This window comes from Delphinapterus leucas, chromosome 5, assembly GCF_059928025.1.
Source record: "Delphinapterus leucas isolate spDelLeu-1000000601 "Yukka" chromosome 5, BTC_Dleu_Yukka2, whole genome shotgun sequence".
Taxonomy (NCBI): domain Eukaryota; kingdom Metazoa; phylum Chordata; class Mammalia; order Artiodactyla; family Monodontidae; genus Delphinapterus; species Delphinapterus leucas.
The window spans coordinates 39129615-39142498 of NC_143133.1; the positions used below are offsets into that span (position 1 = coordinate 39129615).

The window sequence follows — 12884 nt, forward strand, 5'->3', positions numbered from 1 at the left end:
ATGTTCATAAAGGGTCCCTGGAAATTGTTCTAATTCTTTGCAGTTGAACATCTCAGCGAGAAGATAAAAAGCCCTAGAATGCTCAAGGTCAGTGAAATAAACAATTCCTGCATCTAATCTAGGCTGAGATCTCAGCAAATGCACAGTTGATGTATTCTACAACACCTTAGGGTAATGGGTTTAGACCAGATCTCTAACTGACAGAAAATTTTGACATTTTCAATAGATTTTGATTGTGTTAATCACAAAGTTTCTTCTATAGATAAAATGAAAAAAAAAACACAACACCTCACATTTCTCATATCGGTGCACACATATATTCCTACACAATTCACCCACAGAAACATCCAGGCCCATCCATGTATTTGTGTTTCTGTAGAGACACACACGATAGTGTGCTTACACATGTGTGAACCACCTGCATACACATGCCCTACTCACTCTTGAATGGACCCAATTACCATTGACCATAGTAGCCCAGAGTCTATCATAGTTAGTTTCCAGCCTGTTTTATGAGGACAGGGCAAAAATGTCCTGGTCTTTCCTCTCACAGCATTTATCTCAACCAGGGATTCCCCAACATCCGATTCTTTAGATAATCCTTAGAAGGCATTTTGGGAGCCACAAAAACAGGTTTGAAAGTCAGTCATGCTTAGATTTGAATTATGACCTTGGACAAGTGACGATCATTTTGAGCCTCGTTTCATTGATTGTAACTTGGTGGTAGTGAACACTGCCTCATGGACACGAAGGCATTAGAGGCAATGATATGAGTTTCCTCTATGCTCTATGCTATGGTTCTATCTGAAGGTGCTTTTCTTCAGAATGATACATATATGTGGATAGTAAGAACCACAGAAATTTTAGATGAAGTCAGACAGGAGACGTTCTCATCCAAAATGGCCCCAGGATCCTTAAAGGGTGAAACTCATGCATCTCCTTAACGTGCATTTGTTACCAGCTTGGATCCCCTTCCTGCACATCTTCTCAGTTCTTACCTATTTCGTATTAACTTTTCTTTGCTTGCTCAGATTTGCTACTTGCTTCTGATTTTCCATGGCCTTGTTGGACATGGATTTACCTCAAGGCATCCTCTCGGCTTCTGACTCCATCATAATAGCTATGGTCTCACCGTGTTGCTCAGTTCCACATTTGTAAGAGAAGAATTTGATGTCAAGACACTTTTTTTCACACCAGGCCATACAAATTTAACTTTGGAGTCCCACAGACCTGAGGTAAAAAACTAGCTCCCACTTTTATTAACTCTGTGACCTTAAGCAAGTTGTTAAACTTTCAGAATCTCAATTTTCCCATAGTCATATGGGGAAAATTATGGTTCTTACATCCATTGGATTGTTGTGAGGACTAAATCCAATAATGTATGGTAAATGCTTAGTATAGTACATGGTATATATTGAACCATAAAGAAATGCTATTCTTTAGTGTCAGTTCTGGTCATAGACCAGAGGTCAACCTGAGAATAGGCTGACTTTTTGTCAAGTTCCCACCCTTGGTGCATTAGTCACAGCCACTGGACAACAGAGGCCATGGGTTGTTCCCTTAGACAAGAGTGTCAGCAGGACAGGCTTTCTGTAGCCACATCTACTCAAAAGCTTATGGGATGTAGTTTCCTTTAATTCTATATAAAGTTAGAAAATAATGCAATAAAATCAAGCTGTGTATATATGACTGTAAAATAACTTTGGGGAAAAAATCCATTAGTTTTCAGAAAGTTAAAACTTCTTCATATTCACTGCCAATATAATAAAAAGGGTCATCTGAGAAATCTTAAGAAGGAGATATTCTCAAGGTGTTTTGATGAATCCTCCAACCAAACCTGGGGACTGGGTAAGAGAGGGTGAGACTTCCTGGAGGTGATCCCATAAGCTTTGAAGAAAGACTATGAGTTACACAGGTTAGGAAGCATGAGCATGGGGACAGTGGTACTTTCTAGGGAGAAGATGCCATGTTCCCGTATTATACGCACCCGTATTACTGGCAGATGCACACCTACATGTTCAAAATGGACATCCCCATCCCACAACCCCATTTTCCTCAAAAAAGTGAATGACACACTAGTGATTTTAGTTTCTCAATACATATATCTTCCCTAACAAGTAGTTTAGGTTCAGAATGAGGGAAATCTGGGTGCATTAACAATTACTACTTCAAAGAGTTTACTAAAGTACTTGCCAAGTGTCCAACCCATGGGTTGGACCAATCCTTACCTGTTATTCTATAGATTCTACAAAAGGAAACTTCCAGAAAAGTTCTTGATCTTGAGCAGTGACCACAGGAACCCAGACTGCTTCAAATTGTCCTGAATTATTTCTGGGCTCTTCAGTGGAGAGTCAGACGAAGGCTCAGAAAACCCTCATTTCCACGGTGTTCCCCTCACTCTTCCAGGCACCAAGGTCCCCTCTGGGACTGCTTCAGACCTGAGGATGCCAAGTCTGTGTAGCCCACGGCAGGTGGAGGAAGACCTCCATGATCTGGGGTTTATGGTGTAACAAGGGTACAAGAGCAGCTGTGCTTGGCTCTCAGTAGGAACTTACTTGTCAAACAGGTATGCTTTTATTCTTTGAAAAAGTGAAAATTGAAAGATACAGAAGCAAAAAGAGAACAATTTAACAACCATCTGTATACCTGCTGTTTGCAATTAACAAGTATTAATATTTTATAATATTTGTTTCACAAATTGTCATTAATACAATAATATCACTGTCAAGTTGAAGCTCACTGCTTCGTCCCATTCCAGACCACCCACTCCTTCCCAAGAGATAACTATTAGGATGAATTTGACATATAACTTACCAACCAAATATTTGTACCTTGAATACATAAACCATATGCTGAAGTTTAAAAAGTTTTTTACAAATATTATCATACAATACTCAGCTTTCTGTAATTAGCTTAGATTTCATTCAACATGATGTTTTTTTTTAAAGGTCTGTGTTGGTCCACTTAAATCTAGTTCATTTGTTTAAATTGCTGAATTGTATTCCATGGATAGATGTATAAGTTGGGTTTTTAGATTTTACCTACAACATCTCTCTTACAAGTATCGAGGCATCACATTACAGAAACCTGTGTAGATTCAGATTTAGGAATAGACAGCCAACATGTGGCCCTGAGAAATCCATGGTTATCTCTAAATGAAGGCTATTTACTTATTTATTTTTCCTTTCTGAGTTAAATTTACCATTCAATTTTTTCTTAGGATGAATCTTTATTTTACTCACAGTGTTGCATATTGACTTTTATAAGGCCATGGAACAACTTCCTTGATATTTTTATATATGTCTGAACCCCAGGGAATGTTATAGATGCAGATTTCCATAGTCTGTCCCTTCAATTTACCAAACATTTTCATATATGCCAAAAATCAGCAGCAGAGTTGAGCAGAATACCCAAATTCACCAATAATGCTTCAGACCTGCCACATTTTTCATTATCCACTTAATTATTCTCTGTCTCCTACAGGAGTTTCCATGTACAAAATTGCTTTTATTAAACACTCAATATCTCTTTCCTTTCTAGAAATGAGGATCACATAACTGATCATGTACTATTTTTGCCTTGGCCACTAGGAAACTCAGAACCAAATTTGTTGCTGAGATAGAATCGTGGCCTTTCCTTGGTGCTGAAGGTTTACTTCAGCTTCATTTAGCTATTTCACAACATATTCCAACATGAAACAACTTATGTGTAAAAAAAGACCATAATTTATGTGACCATGCAATTACTATACAAACTGGACACTTTTAAAAATGAAAGGCAACAAAAAAGTAGCTAATATTGTATACCTTTTTGAGTTATCATGCTTTACATAGAGTGATATGTAAATGAACTTTCTATAGCTCCATGAGACAAATATTCATATTCAGATGTAGTCTAATTTAAATGACTTCCAACTTTTGAGAAAGATACTGATGCTTTTTTTTTTTTTCAGGGTTTGGGTCTTTGGACTGTGACATCACTGTAACCCCTTCCTGACTCACAGTAAGCAATATATATGATTTTATCATTTTTTCCTATCCTAGGATATAGTTTTATTCCAGTAATGGACTGAAGGTAATAACAACAACAACCAAAAAAACCCAGACATCATCATCACCATCAACTAGGAAAACAATAACAAAGTGTCTTTAGTAATATTTTCAAAACTGGTCTTATAATATGAAGACCTCTTATCATTTATTCAAGGCTTAATATGTCAGACAACTTGCTAAATACTTTGTCTATATATCTTACATATTTTACTCTTCAACACAGGTCTCTGATATAGATACTATTCCCTAGTTACACAGAGGTAGAATCTTGGGCTGAGAAAGGAAAAGTGATTTTCCAGAGTCACATAGCATCTGCATGGCTGAATGGAAGTTTATCACCTGGTCATTTTCTTCCAGAGCCAGTGTTGGTAACTACTAAACTCTCTAATATCAGTAATGTAAACAATTTTTTCTAAACTAGTGATATTTCTTATCAGCATGACCATTGATTGAATCTTAGAGTTGGGAAGGGAATTGTATTTTTTCAGCAATTATTAACTTAGGAATTGTAACTTGTAAAGAGGCTTGTTCAGGCCAGAGACATGATTAACAAAAATTTACCAGTTTTTATCTGCCAGTGATTACAAGTCCTCCTTGTGTGAAAGTTCCTCTCCTTTGTCAGGCCAAGAGGGGAAGGATATTTGGCTGTGTGTGGTGAAGACTCTCAGATGGCAGGGGTAGGAAAGGTGATTTTTTTCTGTTATGGGAGAAAACTTGTCTCAGCATACTGAGGCAGTTAGGTTCTTTAGGAGATCAAGGCCGTAGAGGGCTCAGCTCCTTCCAATGGTTAGGAGTCAGGTTTATATATACCAGGAAGATAGGGTCTGATCAAATGCATCTTCCTCTACTTTCTTCTTCCTGCTCCTTTCCCCATCCCACCCCCTAACCCCATCTCTTTCCTCCAGGATCACTCTAAGTTGTGTCACTCCCAAGAGAAGTTGCTAAGATGACTTTTGTTCCAAGTGGCATAAGCTGAATTTCTGCCAGCATCAGGCAGCCCCTCACCCAAGACAAACTGTGCCACCCATCATGTGCCCTTGGTACTTTTTGAATGATTCAGCTTCATAGGTTGAATTCAGCCCTGTCTGTGGTTCTCAAAGGAACCTCGGTATTCAACAGCCTGTTTTGAACCATCCTTCTTCTGCCTGCCCTACTGTCTGTTCTCTGATTATCTCTTTGGTATGTGTCCTTGGCCTTATAATATTTGGTATTCAAATTTTGTTCTTCTTAAAATGTTTAAATTAAAAAAAAGATTGCTTTTACATTTAAAGTTTTTTTAACTTTTTTTAAAATTAAATCTTGTCCTTATTTTGTTCTTATTTGTTCCATGATGTTTGCCTTTGTCTCTCTCTGTCCTGATTTTGGCTTGGCTCTTCTGGACAAGATTTACTTGAATAGACCTACTGGTAACATCCCCTCTATTTGGCAAGCTCAGAGCTGACCCCTCTTTGGATTCTGTTCTTGGAGGCGTTTCTCTTTTGCTTATTTTCTAGGATGGTCCTAGGTAATCTAGATAATAAGAGGGGGTTGTCATAACGTGTAAAAACAGAACCTTCGCAATTCAATTTACTATCAAAAAGAATTTTAAAAAATGGACATCATTCACAGAGCTGAACAAAGAGCGAAACGTACAGTCAACAGGTTATCTAGATGACAAAGACTATCCTAGAATAATTCCTGGTTTGCTATAACCAAAAACTCATATATACATAGCAAAATAATCAAGGCAAAGGAAAACAGTGAGAACCAATAAAATCTTTCAATTGTACAACAATTCTGCCTTCTATTTACCCTCCAAAGAGCCCATTGTTTTAGCATAGCTTTTGTTCAGAGTTGTATTTCATTTGGCAGTCCTGCATGCAAAAACAGTAATGGACATACATACATTTTTTTAATGACATAATTGTTTTTTCACCAGAGAAATGGCCCCTTTGATGTCCAGGGAGAAAGGAGGCAAATGTTCCTTTGAACTAGTTTCTTTGTTCAGCAGACTATTGTGCTAGTTATACTGCACGCATGGAATTCTGGAGGGAGCACGAGGTAACACATGAGAGTCTGGGTGCTGGAGTCAGCCTCCTGGGTTTGAAGTCTGGCTGTGCAACTTTCCAGCTGCATGTTTCCTAAGCTACTTCAGCAACGTCCTCCTCACCATCGCCCTTTATAAAATACTAGGAACTACCTCAGAGGGTTTTGTGAAGATGGGATGCAATTCTTCAGATCGAGAGCTTAGAATAGTGCTGCAAAACAGCAGTTCTCAATCTATTTTAGTCATTCTTAGTTTGTAAGAAAGCGAACAACTTTTACAGAGTGTGACAGGAAGATCACTGGCTCCAGAGTCACACAGTCCTGTGCCATTAGGTAGCTGTGTGATTCCTGTCCAGTCAGTCCGTGGAATGTTAGTTCCTCCATCTCTAAAATGTGGATAATCATACATAGTCCTAAAGGTTCTTCAAAGAGTTCATGTATGTAAAGCTTCAGGCACAAGATAGATGTCCAATACATCTCAGTTCCTCTTCACTGGAAAAGCAGTGGAACAAATGGAAGAGGGAGAAAATGGGGGCATGAATAGGAAATGCTTTTATAGGTTGCTCTGCACATTATGGATCAGTGGAGGAGTGGCTGGGAGCCAACTCGCAATGTAGGACTTCATTCTTTGCTTGACGATGCTCTTCTTTCCCTGCCGTACCTCTGGATGTCCCTAAGCCAGCCACTCTCCTGGGAGTGAGACAGGGAATAAGAACCAGTGGGTCTTCTTCCCTAATCTTCAGGACCCTCAGAACTCTGCCCACACAACCCCCAAGGGTTGGGGGTTGGTATCTCTGCACGAGTGTGTGTGTGTTTGCTTCTTTGCACATGGGTATGTCCCTGTGAGATAGTGTCCACCATCAAGGTTACCATCTCACCCTCTACAGTCAGATAGATCTGGATTGAAGTTCCTGCCTGGACACCTTGATGTGTGACCTAGAGGAAGTTACTTAACTGCAACTAAAAACTAGAAATGATGGTAGCACCCTCCACAGAGGATTAAGGTGAAAGACAAACTGAGACAAAGGACTGAAAATCATAATGGTTGGTGTGCAGTACATGCTAGAGCAAAGGTGACTACGTTGATTACGACAATCATCATTAATCTCTCTGTCGATGAGCAGATACAGGGCTGTGGCTGTGAGGCTCACATGGTGGTGTGGGAAGAAATCACATGGGTGCCTTCCTCTCTTTTTCTAAGAAAACAGGAAGAGGATTTGCAAGCCCTTCTTTCCTTAACCTGTATGAAGGCATCCTAGGGCTTTACCCACACTGAGTGATTACGTTGGCACAGAGCCATTCTCCTGGGCATTAGTCACGAGCTCACACTAACATACCAGGCAGTGGGATGTCATGGACAGAGTAAGAAAGACCTGGTCCCATTCCCAGCTTATCCCTTACTATCTGTGGAACTTTGGGCCAATTACTCTATCTCTGTGAATCCCCGTTTTCTTATCTGCAGAATAGATGATAATATTTATCTGTGAAGCTTAATCATAGATAAATATGACTGCATTTCTAGAACCAAAGACAGAGACCAGTGTTCATTTCAATCATATAACAAATATGTATTATGTTCCTACTCTGTGCCAGGCATTGCACTAGGCTCTTTGGGTGACAACATGGAAGTTGTCCCCTGCTCTCTTGGAATTTGGAATTACTGGAATCTAATAAATGTGTTCAGAGAATATGAAAATTTTCCCTTCTCCTTTCATCACTTTGTATGGGAACGCTTTATAATTTTGGTGACTTTGGCCTCTTAATTTCTGTACTCTGCCCCACAGGTGAATTTCAAGTTCAGTGTGCCTTAGGCAAGTCAATTATTTTAAAGCCAGGAAGTTGACAAGGGTAGTTTGGAGCTTGAGGGAGTTCGGAGGTGGGAGGGAGCATAGAGAGCATTGCAGAGGGTTCTTTTAAGGGAAGACTTGGGGAGCTGCCATATTCCTAATAAGAATGAATTTGCCTTTATTTAAAGTAGGAAATGACACTTTCCCACACAAAGGAGAAAGGAAAGGCTGTCTCCTCTGGCTTTGGTTACCAGTTCTGCCTCTCTGGCTGGGGGATTGCTACAGTGAGGAACGAAAGTGACAAATGTGGGCCTAGCCTTAGATAACTTCCCAGAGAAGTGAAAACAGAAGATAGAAAAGTGCCTGCTACTGGAAGGAATGAACTAGAACGCAAAAAAGGGCATTGCACCATAGCATTGCACATGCCGCGTGCGGTATGGGTCTGAAGGTTAGAGACAGGAGCTGCACTAGTACTGCTTATACTTATATCCTGGACACGGCAGAGATGGCTGGAGTTCGGTACCTCTCTCTCTGCCCCTCTGTGTTTCCCAGCATCCCCTGCAGTTAGATTGGGGTGCATGCGACTGAGCTCTGGTCAGTGGGGTTTGAACAGAGCAACTAATTCGATTCCTTGAGCACCTTCTCAGGTGCCAGCTCCTTTTCTCTGTTTTGGGAATTCAGCAGGAAACACAACCAACAGACATTTCTGCCCTCATGGTGCTTATATATTCTGGGAGGGTGGAACAGACAATGGACGTGGGGAATAAGTAAAATGTATAGCAAAATATATGAAAAAGTAAAATATATAAAATGCATTCATATATAATTTATAAAATATACATAAAAATACAAATGTTTACATATAATTTCCTAAATAAAAATAAAACTGTACATATGTATATATATATATATATATATATATCTGATATATATGTGTGTGTGGTGTGTGTGCATATATGTTGCAAAATATAGAGACAGAGATAACTGCTAAGCCAAAAATAAATTAGGTAAGGAGAATCAGAAGTACCAGGAGAAAACCTGTAATGAGGGTGTCCATTGGGCTTCCCTGGTGGCACAGTGGTTGGGAGTCCGCCTGCCGATGCAGGGGACGTGGGTTCGTGCCCCGGTCCGGGAGGATCCCACGTGCCGCGGAGCGGCTGGGCCCGTGAGCCATGGCTGCTGAGCCTGCGCGTCTGGAGCCTGTGCTCCGCAACGGGAGAGGCCACAACAGTGAGAGGCCTGTGTACCGCAAAAAAAAAAGAAAAAAAAGAGGGTGTCCATAGAGGCCTCATAGAGAAAGTGAAATCTGAGGAAAGAGCTGAAGGAAGAGCATGCAGATATCTCAGGAAGGAACATTCCATGGTTTTCATGGACTGCAAGGAGGCCAGTGGCTGGAGTAGAGGTTATAATATAACAAAAGAAGAGACCAGAGAGGGGACAGAAGTTTGTGTCATCTGTGGTCTACAAGGCCACTTTAAGGCTGTTGGCTTGTAGTTTGAGGGAAACAGGGAAGCCAGCACAGGAGGAGTCAGATGTGACATACTTCATATAACCTGAGAATCACTCGAGTTGCTGTTCTGAGGATACACTGAAAGAGATGTGGGGAGCAGTGGCAGGGACAGAAGCAGAAAGACCAGTGTGGAGGCTTTTCCAATGTTTCAGTTAAGAGATAAGGCTGACTTGGGCCAGGAGGTGGGAGTGGAAGTGGGAGACATGATCGGATTTGGATATATTTAAAGGTAAAGCAAACAGGATGTGCTGATGAACAAAATCTGGGGAGTGAGAACAAGAGAGGATCAAGAGTGACTCCAAAGGTTTTGCCTGAGCAGTGGAAGAATGGAGTTGCTATCAGTGAGATGGGGATGGTTACTGGAGGAGTTGGCTTGGAGGGATATCAAGAGCTCAAGTTCAAGATGTCCAGTAGATCAAAGTTTGGGGAGGAGGTCCAGGTGGAAGATGCATACTTAGTAGTCATCAGTGATAGAAGTCATCAAATATTTCACATAGTACTTGAAGCCGTAAGACTGAATGGGATGACTTTTCTTTTTGTTTCTTTTTATTTTTTTACATGGAATTTAATTTATATGTTGTGTTAATTACTGATGTATAGCAAAATGATTTACTTATATATACATATATACATGTATTTGTATGTGTGTGTATATATATATATATATATATATATATACACATTCTTTTCTATATGTTATTTTCCGTCATGGTTTATCATAGGATATTGAATATGGTTCTCTGTGCTATACAGTAGGACCTAGTTGTTTATCCATTCTGTATATAAAAGCTTATATCTGCTAACCTCAACCTCCCACTCCATCCCTCTCCCAGCCCCCTCCCCCTTGGCAACCACCAGTCTGTTCTCTATGTCCATGATTCTGTTTCTGTTTCATAGATATGTTCATTTGTGTCATATTTTAGATTCCACATATAAGTGATATCACATGGTATTTGTCTTTCTCTTTCTGACTTAGTTCATTTAGTATGATAATCTCTAGTTGCATCCATTTTGCTGCAGATGGCATTATTTCATTCTTTTTTATAGCTGTGTAGTATTCCATTGTATATATGTACCATATCTTCTTTATCCATTCATCTGTCAATGGACATTTAGGTTGTTTCCATCTTTTGGCTATTATGAATAGTGCTGCTATGAACATAGGGGTATGTGTATCTTTTTGAATTATAGTTTTGTCTGGATATATGCCCAGGAGTGGGATTGCTGGATCATATGGTAACTCTATTTTTCGTTTTCTGTGGAACCTCCATACTGTTCTCCACAGTAGTTGCATCAACTTACATTCCCACCAACAGTGTAGAATGGTTCCCTTTTCTCTATACCCTCTCTAGCATTTGTTATTTGTAGACTTTTTAATGATGGCCATTCTGACTGGTGTGAAGTGATACCCCATTGTAGTTTTGATTTGCATTTCTCTAATAATTAGTGATGTTGAGATCTTTTCATGTGCTTATTGGCTATCTGTAATTTTTCTTTGAAAAAATGTCTATTTAGGTCTTCTGCCCATTTTTCGATTGGGTTGTTTGATTTTTTGGTGTTGAGTTGTATGAGCTGTTTGTATATTTTGGAAGGTAGGCCCTTGTCAGTCACATCGTTTGCACGTATTTTCTCCCATTCTGTAGGTTGTCTTTTCATTTTGTTTATGGTTTCTTTTACTGTGCAAAAGCTTGTATGTTTGATTAGGTCCCATTTGTTTATTTATTTATTTATTTTTTTGCGGTATGTGGGCCTCTCACTGTCGTGGCCTCTCCTGTTGCAGAGCACAGGCTCCGGACGCGCAGGCTCAGCGGCCATGTCGCACGAGCCCAGCTGCTCCGCGGCATGTGGGATCTTCCCGGACCGGGGCCCGAACCCGTGTCCCCTGCATCGTCAGGTGGACTCTCAACCACTGCGCCACCAGGGAAGCCCCCATTTGTTTATTTTTGTTTTTATTTCTATTGCCTTGGGAGACTGAACTAAGGAGATCAATTTTCTTATCTTTTTTCATTCAAGGTGGTTGAATCACAGGTGCAGTGGCAGAAAGGGAATGAATCAGCTTGAAGAACAGGAACTGGTGAATAGAGAATGGTCTTACAGGGAGCCCACCTCCTAGGGAAAATTTTCTGGACTTCCCAGCAGAACCCACAGAGCATAAAACAAACACACACAAACCAAAACCCAAAACACTTTACGGGAATTTTACTAAGGTGAAAAAAATAAGCTAAATTATTTACTACATTACTTGGTAACCACAGGTGGAAGGCACCCCTTACTGCCGTGATATTGGCATGCGTAAAAGAAGGTATGCATGTTCTGATGAGTCATCCGCTTATCCCAGTCATAGGTCATTGGGGAACTCTGGGGTCATTCTAATGCCAGTCTTAGTTCTGAGGTCATTTCAGTAAAATAAAACAGAATTACTTGTCCACTAAAAGCTGAATAATACTTGACTGATTAACACAGAAATCACATAATTAAATGCGTGCATAGGCCAGGCAGGAACTATAAATACATTTAAATGGCCAGGTGTGTAGACAGGAGTGGTGGGGGTCATAACATTGTGGCGATAACAGTGAACATTCAGTTGAGTGTTAACATGCAGAAATAGAGGCCTCATTTTCTGCAAATTTTCAACAGTCTAGGAATCTGGATTTTATGTAGAAATGATTTCAATATAGTTTATTTTACTAAACGTTGTGTACATGAAGCAAAGCCTATCTTCTGTCTAGTTGTAGCTGATTGAACACAAATTTTCTACCACTAGTGGCCTGTTTTTGCACAACCATTTACTAAGAAACTACTATGTTTTTGTTGGATGCAAGTGAACCAGAACTGCATGTGGAAAGATTAAGTTCAACCTAGTGGGGAGGTAGACAGATCAATATGGGGTATGATGCTTTGAGTATGTAAAAGATGAGTCTTAGGCAACATGGGAAGAAAAATTATCTCTGCAGGGACAAGCAACTGGAGACTTCATGGGGGAAGTGGGACTTGAGTTAAACCAAACTTGAGGGATGAAAGAACGTCAAGGTGTTAGAAGTTTGCCAAACTGTTGCATTTGGTTAATTTACTCTTAATGACTAAACTGTACTGTATTGTTAATGAGATTGTACTGCTTATCTGTCATTTTCCATTAAGATCTATGATCCATTTCAGCCACTCATTACAACTTTTTAAAAACAGTTTTATTGAATTATAATTTACATAGTATACAATTTACCTATTTAAAGTAGATCATTCAACATGTGTTAGTATATACATAGCGCTCTGCAACCATTAGCACAATCTAATTTTGGAATGTTTTTGTCCCTTCTAAAACACATTCCACACTCATTTACAGTCATTTCCCATTCCCTCCTCCTCAGCCCTAGGCAACCATTCATCTACTTTCTGTCTTTATAGATTTGGGCATTTTGTAGAAGTGGAATATTCCAATATGTGGTATTTTGTGACTGCTTTCACTTAGCATAATTTTTTTCAAGGTTCACTAACATAATTTTTTCAAGGTTC

At 39.7% G+C, this 12884-nt stretch overlaps 1 long non-coding RNA gene across 11 annotated transcripts in view; it reads left to right on the forward strand.

Annotated features, from left to right (window-relative positions):
• LOC149749119 (uncharacterized) overlaps window positions 1–12884 on the forward strand; it is a 145247-nt gene that overhangs the window by 38951 nt on the left and 93412 nt on the right. For 5 of the 11 annotated variants that reach the window (XR_016393235.1, XR_016393238.1, XR_016393236.1 and 2 more), the window contains one exon: window positions 1–12884. This exon is cut by the window's right edge. This is a non-coding gene — a long non-coding RNA (uncharacterized LOC149749119). The other 6 variants (XR_016393243.1, XR_016393240.1, XR_016393244.1 and 3 more) reach the window with 6 other exon arrangements.